This window comes from Triturus cristatus, chromosome 6 (assembly GCF_964204655.1).
Source record: "Triturus cristatus chromosome 6, aTriCri1.1, whole genome shotgun sequence".
Taxonomy (NCBI): Eukaryota; Metazoa; Chordata; class Amphibia; order Caudata; family Salamandridae; genus Triturus; species Triturus cristatus.
Window position 1 is genome coordinate 39,858,078 of NC_140589.1, and position 19,281 is coordinate 39,877,358.

Sequence of the window (19,281 nt, forward strand, 5' to 3'; positions counted from 1 at the left end):
CTGGCCATGTGGCTGGTGGCCATTTTGAAGCCAGGTAGTGTGCTTTTATTCATAGGTCTGCAAGCTTGTGGCCTAGTCTGCCAACAGGCCTTTCATCCAGTAGGCTCAGAGGTAGTCAGGGGTGCATGAAACAACTGTTTCTGTGTGTTCTGTTGAATTTAAACATCATTTAGGGCATGGATGGCATTGGATTGAATTGCAAAATGTGTTTCTTTGGGGTATTTCACTTTTTTGCTGTGTGTTAAATAAATGCCTTTGTTGTGTGTGGTGTGTTGTGTACCTTGCAGACCTGGTTTAGCCCTATGGATTTTTGTTTTTGCATTTTATTGCATTACAGGCAAAGCAGTGTGGTTTAGCATGCAGCCTTTGCCTGGCTATTATAGGCCTGTTTTCAATACATTGTTTTCCAGGCCTCCTGCTTGCTGCTTGTGATTTGTGAGTGTCCAAAATGGCCGCCAGCCTCATGAAGCCAGGCAGTGTGCTTTTTGCCATAGGCCTGCATTGTCTGTCTTCGCTTTCTCATTGTTGTTGTGGGCCTGGCCATGAGGCTGGCGGCCATTTTGAAGCCAGGCAGTGTGCTTTTTGCCATAGGCCTGCATTGTCTGCCTTCGCTTTCTCATTGTTGTTGTGGGCCTGGCCTTGTGGCTGGTGGCCATTTGAAGCCAGGCAGTGTGCTTTTGCCATAGGCCTGCAAGCTTGTGGCCTAGTCTGCCAACAGGCCTTTCATCCAGTAGGCTCAGAGGTAGTCAGGGGTGCATGAAACAACTGTTTCTGTGTGTTCTGTTTAATTTAAACATCATTTAGGGCATGGATGGCATTGGATTGAATTGCAAAATGTGTTTTTTGGGGGTATTTCACTTTTTTTAGTGTGTGTTAAATTAATGCCTTAGTTGTGTGTGGTGTGTTGCGTACTTTGCAGACCTTGTTTAGCCCTGTGGATTTTCGTTTTTACAATTTATTGCATTACAGGTAAAGTAGTGTGCATTAGGATGCAGCCTTTGCCTGGCTATTATAGGCCTGTTTTCAGTACATTGTTTTCCATGCCTCCTGATTGTTGCTTGCGATTTGTGGGTGTCCATGTGGCTGGTGGTCATTTCTGGTGGGAGTTAGAAGTGTGGTGCTTTTGCCATATAGGCCTGCGTGGTTTTCCTTTTGGCTTACTGCTTCCATCCATCCCCTTTGCCAGCTGCAGCTCCCTGAATGATGTGATGAGCAAGTAATTTAATGCCAAACAGGGTCACATTAGTAATTTTGTTGTTACTCTTCTTTCCTATCCTTCCTGCGAGTGTACACAGTATACCATGAAAGCCTTGTTTGGCAAAGTCTCACAAATGGCTAAACTAAGTTATATATTTTATTTGTTTGTACTAGTAGAAATTGAATCACAACAAATGCAACATTTCACTAATGTTCTTCTCCTGGTTTCTTTGCTTTTAGGTGCACAAAAAGACAGTGGAGGAGGTGTCATCATGATCATCACCCGTTGTACTGCCAGACAGAAGTCCTGCTGCGCACCACGTCACGTCCACATGACCACAGACATCTCTGCAACTTGTGCACCTGCGTCCTGCTGACATCCGAAGAAGATGGCCCCAAAGAAAGGTACCAGGTCCTCCAGTACCAAGAAAGTTGCCAATGAGAAGAAGAAGAAACAGAAGAAGGAAGTGGCACTTGCCAAGACTGGTGTGTCGCCCGATTTGGTTGGGGGGGGGGGGCGCTTACGCCTGCAGCAGCGGTGTCCAGCGGGGACCAAGCTGAGAACAGCACCTCCACATCAGCGGGCCCACCCCACCAACCTAGGCCCAAGCACATGAATGTGGCAGAGGTAGCCAGTCTACTAATGAGCAGTGATGATGAAATGTTATTATTGCAAAGTAGTACCCAATCAACGCACTTGCAGGCGGAAACTCAGCAGATAAGTGGGCAAACACAGCCCACAATAGTTGTTTTTACACCTGAAGTAGGGACAGTTCAGGAAATCGAGCTTTTTGCAGACGATGAGGAGCAATCCACTGTTTCAGAAGATCCATTGTCTTCCAGACCCCAGCAAGGAAAAGGTGGGTTAGTCCATCAACTTCTTCTTCAAGCCCCGCTTCTGATGATCAAGATGCCACTTGGAAGCCACCAGCTCAGTCTGAGAGTGCTGCACGCCACAAGGCTAGTGAAAAGGAAGCTTCCAGAAAGCCTTAGAGTTATGGAGGTAGATGTAGACGAGGGGGGGGTGATGATGATGACGAGCCAGTCATAATGAACATCACTCCCGGCCCACAGGAGATGGAGACCAACATGATTAGACTATCCAAAATCGCTGCGAGGGAAGTAGCACGGATACCACCAACACTACCTCCAGCTTTCATATTTGCCTTTGCAAAGGTCAGGCAGGGACCTACATCCAGCACAACCACCACCTCAGTAGGTCATCGTAGTGTAATTGCCCAGAGTCAAATTTCAGGCACACCCTCCAGTTCATCTGGTATTTAAAGTGGCACCTCCCGTAGCGTCAAAGTTCTCCTCCCCAGTTTGGGACTTCTTTTCGGGTAGCAGTAAGGAGGAGAACATTGCTATATGCTCAATTTGACGGCAGGCTGTTAGGCGGGGTAAGGTTGGTACAAACTATGGCACCGGAGGCCAAACAAGTCATCTAAAAAAAAAAAAACACCACAGTATCCAGTGGGAGGCTCACCTACCTAGCTTAGAAAAAAGTAAAACGAACCCATTGCTGTTGTTGGGGATGAAGAAGTAGAGAAAGATATGATCGCAGTGGAAGGTGAACAAGAGGGAGACATTTCTAGCCCTGTCCCCAGCAGGGCAGTGGTCTCGCCCACATCCTCAGCAACATCTCAGTAGCACCGTAGTAAGAGTCAGGCTGAGAAACCAAGGCAGCCGAGTACTGCAATGAGAAAAAGTGAGGTGTCGTTGAGCATAACTGGGTTCAAGAAGACAGCTGCACCACAAAGGAAAATATTCCAGCCTACCACTGACATCATGCTTAGGTCGGAGGGGCAGTCAGCCATCTGCCCTAAATGGAAGATTCCCAGCTGGTTCTATTTCACCAGAGTTGCTGTGCCAGCACTGGAATTGGTTGGACAAGCTTTGCAGCAGAGTGCTGTTCACAATAGCCACCTGACAAAAGACATGTGGACCAGTTGGCAAGCCACTGATTACATGTGCATCACTGCACACTGGGTCCCTTCTGTGGGGGTTAGAGAAAAGCTATCTGAAGTAGGTGCTGTTAAAACAGCTGAGATTTTTAATGCTACTTGGAAACATGCAACTGTAGTCATGTTCGCCATGGAGAAATCTCATACTGCTGAAAACATTTTGGAAGAGTTTAACAGCAAGGTCTTTGAATGGCTGCGCCCAAGAGGGTTTAACATTGGTTTTGTTGCCATGGATAATGGCAGTAATATACTTAAGGCCATGGAGGTTAGTGCTTATTTCAGAGTCCCGTGTTTGGCGCACTGCATTAACATTATAGTTCAAGACTTTCTGAAAAAAGAACGCATAGTCAGCAACTTACTGACCACCTGTCGCAGAATATGCACTAATTTCAGCCATTCTTTTAAAGCCCGGAAGTTAAGTTAGTTAAGTTAACATTGGTCTTATATAGCGCACGGCTACTCTAAAAGAGTGTCCCGGCGCTTTTATTAGTAACTACCTGAAACAAAGAACACAGCACAACAAACAGAAAAACGGAGAGCATAGCAGGAGAAGTGCAGCCAGACTAGAGAGCAAAAAGCCAAGTTTTAAGGCCCCTCCTGAAGGTCAACAGGTTAGAGGTACTGGCAGTGCCAAGGGCAAAGCATTCCAGCGCTGCGATGCCAAAAACTTGAAGGAACGCCCTCCAATGCGAGCTTTCTTAACACGGGGAACTACGGCCAGGAACAGAGACTCAGACCTCAAAGCTCGGGCCGGATGATAGAAGACAAGTCTCCTTTGAAGGTATTTAGCACCTGAAGCATGAAGAGCCTTATGCGTTAAAGTCAAGGCCTTAAAAACAATCCGTTTCCGAATCGAAAGCCAGTGAAGTGACTGTAGAAGGCTAGAGGCACTGGCTCGCCTGTGCAGGCCAAAGATGGCTCGCGCGGCCGAATTCTGGACTACCTGCAACCGTTGCAGAAGATATTCCGGTAGGCCAAGATATAGGATGTTAGAGTAATCCAGTCTTGAGCCAATCAAGGCCTGCACCGTCGTCTTCCTGTGCTCTTCTGAGAGCAGAGGAAGAAACTTACGTAGCATTCTCAGGAGGCCGAAACATGCTCCAGTGAGACCAAGAATCTGGGATCTTAACGACAACCCATTATCCAACTTGATCCCCAGATTCTTTGCTAGCTGAGAAGAGCTCGCTGGCGGAAACATGTTGACAGGCCACCATTCCTGCCAATGAGGGTCAGACGAACAACCAAAGAAGAGTACCTCTGATTTATCTGAGTTGCACTTGAGACTGTTACCCTGAAACCATTTAAAAACAGCCCCAAGGCACTCCCGGATACTCTCCCCGTCAAAATCTTCGCCCTTCCTACACGTAAAGAGGAGCCGAGTATCGTCGGCATAGGAAACGATCTGAGCCCCCTGAGACTCCGCCAAAGCCGCCAGAGGGGCCATAAAGATGTTAAAAAGAGTAGGGCTCAACACAGAACCCTGCGGAACTCCTACTCCCAAAGGCGGCATCTCGGCAGAGCCAGGCGGGACCCAGACCGTTTGCTGCCGGCCTTCCAGGAAAGATCTAAACCACCTGAGCACCGTCCCCCTCAGACCGATGTCATAAAGTCTGGCGAGGAGACCCTCATGGGGGACGGTGTCAAAGGCTGCCGACAAGTCTAACATAACAAGCATAGCTTTGCCCCCTGCATCCAGCACCTCTTTAACAGCCTCAGACACTTCCAGAAGCGCCGTCTCAGTACTTAAATTGGGGCGAAAACCTGATTGAGATGGATGCAACAGGCTATGGGCCTCCAGAAAATTGGAGAGCACGAAATGCACATGTTTCTCCAAAATCTTGGCTAGAGCCGGAAGGAGAGAAATAGGTCTATAGTTGGCCAAGACCTTTGAATTCAGACCAGGCTTTTTGAGAAGAGGGATAACCGACGCCTGCTTCCAGGCCCGCGGGACCAGCCCCCGACTAAGGGAGAGATTTAGAAGAGGATTTGCCAATGGATTGACAGCTTCCGCAACCTTCGCCAAGAACTTGGCTGGGCACGGGTCCAGGGGCGACCCAGATTTAAGATTGGCTATAAGTGCCAAAGATGATGCAATCGAGATAGGCGGGAAAACTGCCAAAACGGGGCCCGTAGGAATCCCCGAATCTAGGCCATCCTCAGAACTGGGACGTACCTTGGCGATTCTCGAGGGAAGAGTATCCTGGATCAGTTTGATCTTAGTGACAAAGAAATCAGCAAGGGCCGAGGCCCACAGCTCAGGGGGAGCAGCCACAGTCACATTTTGTCGTGGAGACGTGAATTCATGACAATCGTGAAGATCTCCTTACAGAGTTAGAGGCAGCCTCAATCCTCTTAGCCAGGAAATCCTTTTTTTCCAAGAGGATAGCACGATGGTATGCTTTAACCGCCATCCTATACGTCAGCCTGGCCTCCGGGTCATACTGCGACCGCCAGGCCCTTTCTGCCACCTTGCACTGCCGGCGGGACGCCGACAGTGCAGCATTGAACCAAGGGGCCGAAACCCGTTTAGATAATAACCGGGGGGCCCTCTCAGGAGCCAGATCGTTCAGTCTCTCTGTTAGCCAGACCAGCAAGGATTCTAGGTCGCTCTCCAAATCTCCCGTAAAGGAACAGGGATAATCACGAGATGCCTGAATCAGCATTTCAGGGGTCACCCGATGATATGCCCTAGATGAGCGTCCCTGGTGTCTAGGCACGGTACTGTAAGATTTCTTCATGCCTAATACATAGAATTTGGCCAGCCTGTGGTCAGACCAAAGCACCGGTAGAAGTGCAAGTACTTCTATAGGGGACGTTGAAAAGACCTGGTCCAAAGTATGGCCTTTATCATGTGTAGGTCCTGTGAGATAAGAAACAAGACCAAGGGGAACCGTAACATCAAGGAGCTTCATCGTATCCGAGTCCGATCTGTCTTCCATATGAAAATTAAAATCCCCAGCCAGAACACAGTGCTGAGCTCTCAGAGCAAGCACGGCAATTATCGACTGGAGCTCATCAAAGAAAGAACCAACCGGACCAGGAGGTCTATAAACTAACAGCCCTTTCAAGGAATGGTGGGGCGCCAATGCTAAGGAAAAGGCAAGGCATTCCGATCCTGTAATGGCATCTGTAGGAATGATGGAACATGCAACCGAATTGCTCACTACCAAAGCCACCCCCCCGCCCCTCCCGCCCGATCTATCATGACGGAAGATATTGTAATCTGGAGGAATTGCTACCGCTATATCAGGGTTGGAGGACTCCCCCAACCAGGTCTCAGTCAGCATTAAACAAAGCGGCTTTTCGGTGGCTAAAAGATCGTAAATATCCTGTGCATGTCTACGCACGGATCTAGTGTTAAGGAGAGTGAACAAATGCCTTGCACAGCCCACTTCCTCATTGGATATGTGGGGCAGGACCGTATTAGGGATCCACCCGCAACCAGGGCATCGTTTCTTCCCCTTAAACCTCCCAGGAAATACCTTGCGACAGGTGCAAGACACCCTCTGTAAAGAGCGTAGTGCAAGCGCCGTGTAGCATAGCATTATACCAACAGCAGAAAGTTATAATGAGGGGAATACAGCTACCGTTTCCTGCGCTCCGAGCGCCTCCGAGTCGCGGACGAGCGCAGACGGGCAGGACTCTGGCGCTACTCCGGCGCAGAGAGGGCGCCCACCACTGCGCGTCACCGCTGCGCGTTCAAGTGGCTGGCTTAAATACACCGTCCGCGCGTAAGCTGCACGCCTACTCCCCCAATATGGCGCCCAACAATGGCCCACAATACGCCAAGATGGCGTCCAACAATCCCCCACGCTTCCCCCCCGAGGACAGGACCCGCCAAACAGCGGTGCACAAACAATTTACGATGCAGGTAAGAGGACCACGGCCCACGTAAAAACAGGGGTAAGAAATTAGAAAGAAAACAAATATTCAAACGGGAAAATCTTAAAATTCGAAATAGCGCTGCGCTGTGCGCTGGTGTCTAAAGGCAGGTAGTAGCTCTGTTACCTTGTACAGCTGACCCGTACAACTGCCCGCCTTAAATACACCGTCCGCGCGTAAGCTGCACGCCTACTCCCAATATGGCGCCCGACAATGGCCCACAATACTCCAAGCCAAGATGACGTCCAACAATCCCCCACGCTTCCCCCCCCCCCCCCGAGGACAGGACCCGCCAAACAGCGGTGCACAAACAATTTACGATGCAGGTAAGAGGACCACGGCCCACATAAAAACAGGGGTAAGAAATTAGAAAGAAAACAAATATTCAAACGGGAAAATCTTGAAATTCGGAATAGCGCTGCGCTGTGCGCTGGTGTCTAAAGGCAGGTAGTAGCTCTGTTACCTTGTCCAGCAGCTGAGGATCATTCAACATGACTATAGAATGCCAGTCAAAGCACTCATCCAGGAGGTGGCAACACGTTGTATCTCAACGTATTACATGCTTGACCGTCTGTTTGAGCAGTACAGACCAATCAATGAATATGTCATGTGAAGGTCGGATGCTACTGTGAAAGGCATGACCATTCAGATGGACCAATGTTGCCTACTTAAATACCTGACAGAGATGCTTCTTCCTTTCGAGGTCTTCACACGTGAAGTCAGCAAGGAGGACTGTACTATGGGCCAGGCGATCCCATTGTTGTACATGCTAGAGCAACAGCTGAAGGAGGTGTCTGAAATGTACATAGGTATGGAGGGGGAAAAAAATAAACATGAGTTGGTGTAGAGCTTATCATGTCGCTTAATTGAAAATGCAAGGGTGCAAACTAAGATTTTGTCACAAGAACTTTACATTTGTGCACAATTCTGGATCCACGGTACAAATCAGCCGATGTTGCCCGGTACAAAACTTGGATAGCTGAGGCAGCCAGTAAATTGGGAAAAGAACAGCTGGTAATTAAAGGCACGCTACTCAAAACCACAACAAGTACTGCAGCAGGGCATCCGCATCAAGTTCAACTTCAGAGCCTGAGAGCAGTGCGTTAGGCTCCAAGCTGTCACCGTCACCAACACTATCGACAACAGCAAGAGCCAGATCAACAGCCCCAGTAAAAAACGGCACAAGATTGGTATTTATAGCAAGGTTGAACAAAGCGTAGCACCCCTGAACATTGAGCGGATGGTCCATACCTATCTGGATGACCCAATAGAGGTCTACATTGATCAAAACTCACTGCGGTATTGGTATGGCAAATGGGGCTAATGGCCAGTGCTCAGCAGGCTGGCGATAAACTATCTGGCTTGCCCTGTCGCAAGTGTCTCTTCTGCACGTGTTTTCAGTGCTGCTGGTTTCATTTTAACAGTGAAAAGGACCAGTCTCTCGCCCAAAAACGTGGAGAGGTTAACCATGATCAAAATGAATCAGCAATTTATACCACTGAATTACACAATACGTGAATCAATGCAGGAAGATGAGGACAGCAGCTCAGGTGATGGAAGTAGCGTGTTAGATGATGATGAAATAAAAACACTACTTAGTCATAGGAGACTTTAATTCGAGGGAGGACATAGCATCACAGCCAGGCATCTGGAAAGAGACATGCAGATTCTCAAGCTCAAGCAATGGATTACAGGCCCCACACATAGCGCTGGGCATACTTCAGATCTGTTATTCTCTAACATAGAGACAAAAAGGACCCAGGAGATTATCCCTGTATCCTGGACAGACCACTCGCTTGTATCTTTCACTTTTAACCTGCGGGCGAATGCCACCAAATCCCTTAAAACTGCACGAGTGGCAAACACAGCCTAGAAACTGGTCACCCAGGACCGGTTCCAAGCCCACTTTTCCTCAGACAATCTAGCTACCCGAGACTATTTCTCAGCAAACACAGAAGCTATTCAACTTGAAGCCGAAATAACCAAGACTCTAGATACTTTTGCACCCAAATTTACATCCAAGTCCAGAAACAAGTCTCGCTCCGAAAAGTGGTATTCACAGGATCTTAAGACACTGAAAAGGAAGTGTAAATCACTAGAACACACCTGGAGAATGTCGAAATTGGAAACAGACAGAATAAGCTATAGGACTGAGTTAAGGATCTACAATAACACCATTAAAACAGCAAAGAAGACCTACTTCTCTACCAGGATAAAAGAAAACTGTTACTCGGCCAAGGAACTTTTTAGAATTGTGAAGGAGCTTTGCAAACCAGCTAGTCTGTCTCAAACCCTGCCTCCTTCTGAGGAAAACTGTGAAAAGATTAGCGAGTTTTTCTCCAACAACATCAGCACAATTTATTCATCATTTACCGATGACCCCTCTTTATCCCAAACCAACTGGGAATATCTACCACCATATCCAGTTGGCGCAACACACATGGGCAACTTCGCCCCTCTTACAGAACTAGAGGTTGAAAAAGTTATGGTGGAAGTAAAATCAGGTTCTCCCTTAGATCCATGCCCCCACTACATATTTTCTCAGATCAGTCCGACAATATGCCCCTATGTTACTCATCTCCTTAATAGATCACTGGACACAACAGTATTTCCAGAAATATGGAAACAGGCTGTAGTGACCCCCCCTGCTGAAGAAAGCTGGAACAAACGTTCATAATCCCGAAAACTATCGGCCCATCTCCCAGCTCCCATACCTTTCTAAGGTTCTGGAGAAACTGTTAGACAGACAACTGGCCAACTACTTGGAGACCAACGAACTCCTGGACTGTTCCCAAACCGGCTTCAGAGCCACCAACAGCACAGAGACCACTCTCTTGGCGGTCCTCGACGATATAAGATCATCGAAGGATCAGGGTAAAGCTGTTGCCCTGATCCTACTGGACCTGTCGGCGGCGTTCAACATGGTTTCACATGACCTTTTGCTAAAAATCCTCTATGAAAAGGGTATTCATGCCAAAGCCCTCCAATGGCTTAACTCTTTTCTGAAGAACGGAACCCAGATGGTACAAATGGGTCAGTTCTTCTAAAAAAAAAAAAAAAAAAAGACATCAGCTGTGGTGTCCCCCAGGGAGCTTCCCTGAGTCCGACACTTTTCAATGGCTATGTCTCATCTTTGGCAGCGATCAGCAGGAAATGGGGACTTAGTATCTGCTCTTATGCAGATGATACACAGCTGATGATTACCATAGAAGACAGACATGATGACACCAAGGTCAAGCTAAATAACTGCCTTTCAGAGATGGCAACATGGATGACCAAACACTGCCTCAAGCTAAACGCAGGGAAATCAGAGATACTGCTCTTTGGTGGAGCACATCTAATCTGGGATCCAACCTGGTGGCCACAATCCCTGGGAGAGGCCCCAGCGCCCAAACAGTGCGCGAAAAACTTAGGTATAACCATCGATAACACTCTGTTCATGCAGGACCATGTGCGGGCTCAGTGTGGAAGAGGTTTTGCTATCCTAAAACTCCTAAGAAGGCTTTTCCCATGGATCCCGCTAGAATGTAGAAGGACGGTCACACAGGCATTACTCACTAGCAGATTGGACTACGGCAATGCCCTGTATGTAGGCATGGCAGACTACCTCTTCTCACGCTTACAGGTGTTGCAAAATGCGGCTGCCATGCTTGTTTGCAAGAAAGGTAGATTTAGCTCTGCATCCGCATGCATGAAAGAACTTCATTGGCTACCCATGCGCCAAAGAGCACGGTTCAAACTGCTGAGTCATGCGCATAGGGCACTGCACAACGTTCGACCTAAAATCCTTCAGAATAAAATTGAATTCTATATCCCCACAAGATGCCGGGGATCAAGACACCAAGCATTAGCTAGACCCAAGCGCATAAAAAAAAGTTAGAGCCGGCGGTCGGTCATTCTCTTACCTGGCAGCTAAATACTGGAATGAACTTCCCCTGTACCTGCGCCTCTCCGAAAAATATGCGTCTGTCAGGAAACAGTTAAAAACGCACCTTTTCTCGTTGTCATGAGTACAAGCAGCTGAAGACCCCCAACACAACCTACCACATGTTCCGCTAAACAGCACCGTGATATCCGTCTGGATGAATGTCGCGCTCTACAAATACAAATTACCTACTTCTGGTTGAACCCCCAGAGTTTGAGGACTAGCTATACTTACAAGATGATGACTGGATGTAGCATAATAGAACAAAAAAGAAAATCTTGCCTCGTTGAGTCCCTTCAAATGAAGTGGAACATGATGATGACTACAATAGCTATCCTCCTTTACGAGTCGACAAAGACTTCCCATTAACTGAAGATGAGCAGGAACAGGTAATAAATGATGACATGCATTGGACGGTGACTGAGTGATTTGTGTTGTTGTTTGTAGTGCATGAAGTTAATTCATTGTGTACTATTATCTAATCTACACACTAAAAGAAACTCAAGGCAATGTTTGTTTCCCTTCTTGTTTTTTAATAACAAATTTGTACTTCTACTGCAGGCCGATCCATTACATTTTGAATATGGAAAAGGGGACTCAATCTATTTTGTACACTGCACATTGAGTTGGACAACACCATGATGATGACCACAGTGACATAATATCTTTGCAGTCACTCAGTAGGATCCGAGATGATTGATGGAATAACCCAGGGCGTTTCATGAGTGGCATAAAAGGTAAACAAGTCAACAACCACTGCAGACCTACATGTCTGTGTAGTGGTGGAGTCGAGTGTGATGGTATGACAGAGCAGTGCATTGATTTAGTCACTTAATTTGTAAAATGCTATGTTGCTGTATATGTGCTTTGTCTGCCTCTGTCAAAAAATGTATGCTAAATGGAGGATGGATCACGGGTGGCGTAGGCCTGATTGGTCCTGTTGTTGGAGGTTAATGTTGAAAACAGACTAGAGTAGACATGATGTATCCATGCCGCCTCTGAAAGTGTTCTTGTTGCACTCCACCGTAATTTATGCATTTTTTTTCTACATCATTTTTCAATAGCCCTTTTGTTTTTCCATCTACAATTACAGGCCGGCCCTTACACTGTGCTATACTGGGAAAAATAACTCACACTTACCTTACCAATGAATCTACATCTGCCAGGCAGGCAGTGGCGTCACCCAAGATTGATGGCCGGAGCGTCCATGGAACGGAGGACCAAGAGGAATGCCGAGATGCAACTCCCCATTTTGACCAGGATAACATACAGTATCAACTTTCATCATCTTTTGAATAATTGGATTCATTTTTTGTCTTCAATCGTTACTACTGTGTGTTGTTTTTATTATTATGTTTGCTCTCTGCTTATATAATTCAAATCATCCGTACAGCTATTTTTGAATTTTCTTTTCTATCTTTAACCCCTTGCAAGCGGCGCCAATTTTCGCGCTGTGCGGGATTTTAATAAGTGAGCGGGATTCGGACGGCCAGGGGCCGTCCGCCGCACACGCCCACCATGACGCGTGAAGCTGTCACGAGCATGCGAGGGGTTAATAGTAAGTCCGGGCCGGTATAACAGAACAGAAACCATGTAATTTGGGTCTCTCTGAGGGCAGACAGGCAAGGCAAATTGCATAATATACTGCTGCCCTGTACTGTCTAATTGTCTAGTAGTAGTCAGTAAGTACTACTTATCATTAACCATCAAGTTCTCATCATCAATCATGCAAGCATTTCCTTTTTTCTCCCTTAACAGATTTATTGATATGGTTGTTTGCCAAGAATGTGTTTTCTTTTGTTTTTGTCCATGCGCATTGTTTGTCTTTGTCAAACCTTTCCCCAAACCCCCCTTCCCAACCATTCATCAAACCCTAACCCTCTTTCCCCGTGCTGTGTGACTTATTCAGGTGTGACTAAATTAAATGTACACCAATAATTTATCACACGCTTGCTGGGGCGGATGTGGCAAAAGCAACACAAATTCAATTTCAAGGAAGGGCGAGGATCTTCTTCTGCTTGACCACCCATGAGTAGTATACTTGCGAGGTAATTTTTTTTACCAAAGGAACCTAATCCATCAGCAATAATTGCTGGCATAGATTGGATTTGTTGTCATCCTCCTACATAGCACTAACGGTTAAGCTTGTGTCAAGTGTACTGTAGGCCTAGTCGAGTGACTCGCGACACAACTAGAATTTGTTGTAACTATGTACTAGGCTAGCCCCGCCACCATTATGTTTTATTGTATTTTGGCATAGTATTGTTTGGCAGTAAGTTCGGTATTGTACTTCTTTCTACTACTCCTCCCACAGTCTCTCTCAGGCGACTGACTGTCTCATTTTCATATTTTGCAAATGCTACTGCCAGTGTCTACTACTACTACCACCACCACCACCACCACAACAACCATGGCATGTTAGGAAAGAAAACCATCATCACCATGCAGCCATCGCTGTGCCTAAGTTAAACATCAAGCACCGGTAAGAGAAGTTTGGGGGAGGCGTAATTAATCATTTAAATTTTTTCATTAATTCAATTTCACACACCCCGCTGAGTCCAGTTGCAGAATGCATAGACTAGGAGGAGAGACTGACAGTACTAGTAGGACAAATCACTCAGTGAGGGGTACCGCATCTGTTTGTGTGTTACAAAATCGGCAGATTATTAAATCCAACACTGGGTGTGGCCCTGCCTGCAGTAGCAAGGAAACAATGTTTGTGACGTAAAACAGTACCCCCCACAATACATTACCAACGTATTGCTATGCTTAAGTAGAAATATATTGCTATGCTTAGGTAGAAATATAATTTAATACCCTAACAAAAATAAACAATGTAAAAAAATCCCACAACACCCAACCCACCCCCTCTCCCTAACCCCAACCAATGTCCAAAATGATAAAGTCCAACCAATGTCCAAAATGTCTATAAACCCCAACGCAACGCCCAATTCCCACCCACCCAAAAAAAGGATTAAAAAAGAAGCAATGCAAGAGGGTCAAGTTATTGACGGGCTCTTCGGTCTGCCTTCTCCAGGACCTTTAGCCTCTTCTTCACCCCCGCTAACTGCTCCTCTAGGGGTGCATTCCGGAGGAGCATGCGGCGCGCATATGCCCTGCAGTTGCATCCACGGCAGTGCTGGATATTGAAGGGCGGCGGCGAGCGGCTGCCTGTCCGTGGCGCCGTACAACTGAAGGGGCCTGGCTGGGGCCTGGGGCATTGGAGGAGACTGCAGCTGCTGCCGCTGCCTCCTCCTTCGCCAGAACCACCAGCCGCCGGTATTCTTGGCAGATGGCCTCCAGCTTCCGGCGCCGGGCCTTGGCTGCCAACTCCTTCCTGGATGGTTTTGCTTGGGAAGGAGTAGCTATATCAAGAAAGTAAAAAAAAACTATTAACTAATACTCTTAGCAAAACAGGAACACAAATTAATTCAACACATAGTGGCACAGTAGCACTAGCAAGCACAGTACATAACATTTGTGGTATGTATCTGTCCTCCCACTTCATCGGCCTCTAACATTTGTGGGAGTTTCTGGCATTATACTAGCACTATGTATGAACTCAAGTACACAGTACACCAGTCTTCTTCTCTCTTGTTTCTCCAAATTCACGTAACTTTGTTGTAGCTGGCATGCCAGCTCAGTCAGTCTACGCCCAAGAAAAACATACTAGAGTCATGGCGCAGACTCACGTTCGTTTTATTTACTACTGACTGCAGGTGGGGAAGCTCGTATTTTTCTATTACAGGTGGCACTGGCCATACTCTGTTACATCAAGGGCAACTGCTTAATTTCACTTTCACCCTGCCCTGACTACTAGAAAAAGGCAGATGATATCTGATCCAATGATCATTGCTTATATATGGGACGACATGAGGTACTTTGTTTTGATTGATTGTGTAACCAGCCGATAGGCCACCCATGGCAGGCTGGCTGACACAGTCGAAATAAATTAACATAGGTAGGGAGTTTTCCTCTGAGTCGGAGGAAGGCACTTGATGATAACTACTACATACATACACAATATATATGCTGTGCTTGCAAACTGCTGTGGGTCAAGGGAGTATTCTGAAAAAACAACTTAGATTCTCCTCAGCTTTGCTACTCTGGCGCGGTTTCTTTCACAGTCTCTTCAAACTAAGACTCTTCATCCAGTGACAGTCTCCACCTATGCTATCTATGATGATAGCATCCAGGAATCCATCCATCCAAAGTAAACGTCTATTATTCTTCATAGTTTCTCAACAAACCTTAGTTTGCTTCAGCAACAAACATTTATTATTTTTCCTTTTTTTTTTAAACCACCACCCATGCGTCCTTTCCTTCTTTACTTGCCTTGGCTTACAGTGTGACCCAAACACCACTGACGATTCTTGCTATCCTCCACCCATACAGTTTCACCCACCCACCCAGTCAGGCATCTTTTCTTTCACCTTCCATCCATCCTTCAACCACCCATTCATCTGATTCCTATCAGCTACCTATGCATGCATCCCACGTATCCTTCTCTGAAAGTCATAAATATTACATCTCGCCCATCCTTACTCCTTCCACCCTTCTTTCCCTTTTCGTTCAACACACCCATCAAGGTCATCTGATCTGAATTTTAGTCTTCTCCATAAAACTTTCACAGCTGAGTTGAAGTCAGCTAGAAGAGGCCATTGGTTACTCAACTCCTGCTGCTGCTGCTAAAGCTAAGTAAAGGGTGTCTTCTTCAACCATTATTCACTACAACTTCTTACTTACTAAGTCTCAACAGTACAGTGTACTGTACACCCTTGTAGCGAGTGTAATGTCAATAAGTAAGGATAACTTACCACCGCCCGCCACTGCTGCTGTCTCACCCCTGCAGGTGCTGCATCTCCTGCCCCCTCCGGAATGGCTGTGTCTCCATCGCTGCTGGCCCCGGCACTGGTGGTTGGTAGTACGCCTAGAAAAAAACATTACAATTCCCATATACACCTCCCCCTTTTTATTCTTTTTCACTAGCAAGATTCAAACAAAAGTTAAATACATACATATACAACAGGAATCACTAGTACAAATCTGGTACTACTAGAGTAGACACTAGTAGTGTTATGGTCTCTAGGGTCATGCTAGTCTCTTTGCTAAGTTAGCCTGAGCCGTGCAACCATTTTAGCTTTGTGTCTTTTAATTTTTGCACACGTTACCTCACAGCTTGTTGTGTAAGAACTAAGAAGCCTTTGAGCCCACATGAGCTCCTACTGCTACTGTCTGAGCGCTGCGTACAAGTTCGAAAAACAAGCAACTTTGTTATTGAGTTCTGCTGGTCAGTCTGTATTGCTTAGCCATAACATGGTACACTTTTGGCACGACAGAGAAATGCTTGCAATATACTAATGCGCACCATTTTTCTCATTACAGACCGAAGATTCCCTTATACGAAACAGAGCTTTGCAGAGCTTATGATATAACCAGTACTTCTAGGTTCTTTTAAGGTGAGGGGTCCCCCAGAATTCGCTCAGAGATCTTCATTTATAATTTTATATAAACTATATTCCTGCCATCGGGAGGGTGGTTCTTCAACCACTGTTCAGTTATTATCATGATTTCCCCTTTTGTCTTCTCTGGACTTGTAGTTGTAACAATGTTTATTGTTTTTATCTTATGCATTTTGCTGTTGGTGCTGGCTCGTATAGTTAGTATACTGCATTATAGAACAACGTACAGAGCTTGTTATTTGAAAATAAATTTTTTGAACTTACATAGACTCTGTGGTATTTGGTGTGGATTGTGGACTTAAACGAGTGAGTGAGCGAAAGAGTGTGCATTGCTTCCACGACTCAGAGGTCGGAGTGTAGTGTAATGTTCTGGGTTGTCTAATCATTGGGTTTGTTCGGGGGGGGGGTTCGGGGAGCTAATGAGACACTATAGCTAGTCGGTCAGGGGATTGTGGGTGAGGTATGAGGAAGGTCCAAACTCCTATCAACAACGTCCTGTGCATAGTTCTGTATGTGCAGAATCCCTACAACAGAAGTATTATGTACTAGTATCCTATAAAAAAATAGTTAAATATCTGGTTGGGCATTTTATTGGTGGGAATTTTCGGAAAGCCTCAAGATTAAGAAGACTAGAAGAAGACAACCAAAAGGACTGCACTGATCTGACTTTTAGTCTTCTCCATCAAACTTTCACAGCTGAGTTTAACTCAGCTAGAAGAGGCCATTGGTTACTCAACAGTACACTCCCGCCGCTAATACTAAGTAAAGGGTGTCTTCTTCAACCGTTCACAACAACTTCTTACTTAATAAGTCTCAGCAGTACAGTATACAGTACACGCTTGATGTCAATAAGTAAGGATTAGGAATATAACTTACCACCGCCCGCCACTGCTGCTGGCTCACCCCCTGCAGCTCCTCCTGCACCCTCAGCGGCTGCTTCACCTTTGCCACTGGCCCCGGTACTGGTAATCGGAAGTACGCCTAGAAAAAACATTAGACATTTTTTAGATGCCATATACACCTCCCCTTATTTTTCACTAGCAAGATTGAAAAAAAAACTAGTTAATACATACATACATACATATACAACATACATCACTAGTACAAATTAGGTAGTACAGTAGACACTAGTAGTGTTATATGGTCCCTAGGGTCATTCTAGTCTTTGCTAAGTTAGCCCGAGCCATGCAACCATTTTAGCTTTGTGTCTTTTAGTTTTGCACACGTTACCTCGGAGTTTGTTGTGTAAGACGCCTTTGAGCCCACATGAGCTCATACTGCTACTGTCTGAGCGCTGCGTACAAGGTCGAAAAACAAGCCACTTTGTTATGGAGTTCTAGTGTTAGTCCATATTGCGTATCCATAAAAATGCTACACTTTTTGGCACGACTGAGAAATGCTTGCAATATACTAACGCGCACCATTTTTCTCATAACAGACGGAAGATTCCCTTCTACGAACCAGAGCTTTGCGGAGCTTATGATGTAACCAGTGCTATGTTCTTCTAAGGTGAGGGGTCCCCTGAATAGTGTAACAATATTTATTGTTTTAATCTTTATGCATTTTGCTGTTGGTGCTGCATTATAGAACAACATACAGAGCTCGTCAGTTCAAAATAAACCTTTTGAACTTACATAGACTTGGTGGTATTTGGTGTGGACTTACACGAGTGAGTGAGCGAAAGGGTGTGCATTGCTTCCGTGACTGAGAGGTCGGGATTGTTATGTTCTGGGATGTCTACTCATTGGGTATCTCGGAGGGGGTTCAGAGAGCTAATGAGACACTATACTAACTAGTCAGTCAGGGGATTGTGGTGGGCTCTTCTGATTTAGGTGTGAAGAAGGTCCAACCTCCCATCACCAACGTCCTATTAACTTGTGCAAAGTTCTGTATGTGCAGAATCCCTACAACAGTAGTAGTATATCCTATCCTATCAACAATAGTAAAATCTGGTTGGGCATTTTGTTGGTGGGAAAAGCCTCAAGGTTAAGAAGACTAGAAGTAGTAGAAGAGGACAACCCAAAGGACTGGACTCAATGGCTAGAGCTATTGGTGAATTTGAGTTTTATTTAAAACCTTTAAAATAAAGAGTGGCCCCCTGGGAAAGCTTAGCTACAGACAGTCTAATAGTAGTAGTGGAGTCTTGGCAGAGGCAGTTGGAGGCAGGGATAACAAGAATTTAGAAACTGATTGTCTAGATTGAACAGTGAAGAAGATTTTGTAAAAACAGAATTAGGAAATTGAAATAATATTTCAGAAAAAATAAGGTGCTGGTGCAGTAAAAGTTAGGGAAGTATAATTATCAATATTAACAACAGGAGGACTTACTGGGGCCGGCAGCAGAGCCCTCGGTAGAGGAGCGTTCCTGGTCCTGGAAGGCATCTTCCCCCAGCTCCCGCCGACTCCGACCCAGTCTTCCAGCCCCTGGGTGCTGATCATGAAAGATGTAAGAAAGAAAGAGATAAACATGGATTGGTGTAAAACAAATAAAATATTTTTTTAAATGCTCGAAAAAACATTTGCAATAACATTTACATATCTAAATCTGGTCTACTAGTATTGCGGGATTCACGGTCCGTCTTGTTATTATTTAATATATTTATGAACACTATTCCAGTGTTCCATTCGGATACCAAAATATTAACTAAGCCTAAGTACCACCTGACCTAGCCCACCTATTCCAGATGGGCCAATTGATCACCAAGTCTGCAAAAATGCAATGGAGGACACATGCATACATATTTGCATACACCAAATTATAGATTTGGTTGGTTCCTGCTGATATTCTGCTAGTGATAAACAATAAGCCCATATTACCACTCAATAAAAAAACTACAAAAGGTTCTACTAA

The 19,281-nt window shown here is 45.7% G+C and overlaps 2 long non-coding RNA genes across 2 annotated transcripts in view; both read left to right on the forward strand.

Moving 5' to 3' along the window:
* The window catches only part of LOC146813722 (uncharacterized), a 156,829-nt gene that overhangs the window by 73,575 nt on the left and 63,973 nt on the right, over positions 1-19,281 (forward strand). The window lies entirely within an intron of this gene.
* On the forward strand, positions 1,505-12,342 carry LOC146813723 (uncharacterized). The gene is made up of 3 exons (XR_014962432.1): positions 1,505-1,602; positions 11,530-11,705; positions 12,062-12,342. It is a non-coding gene; the product is annotated as an uncharacterized LOC146813723 (long non-coding RNA).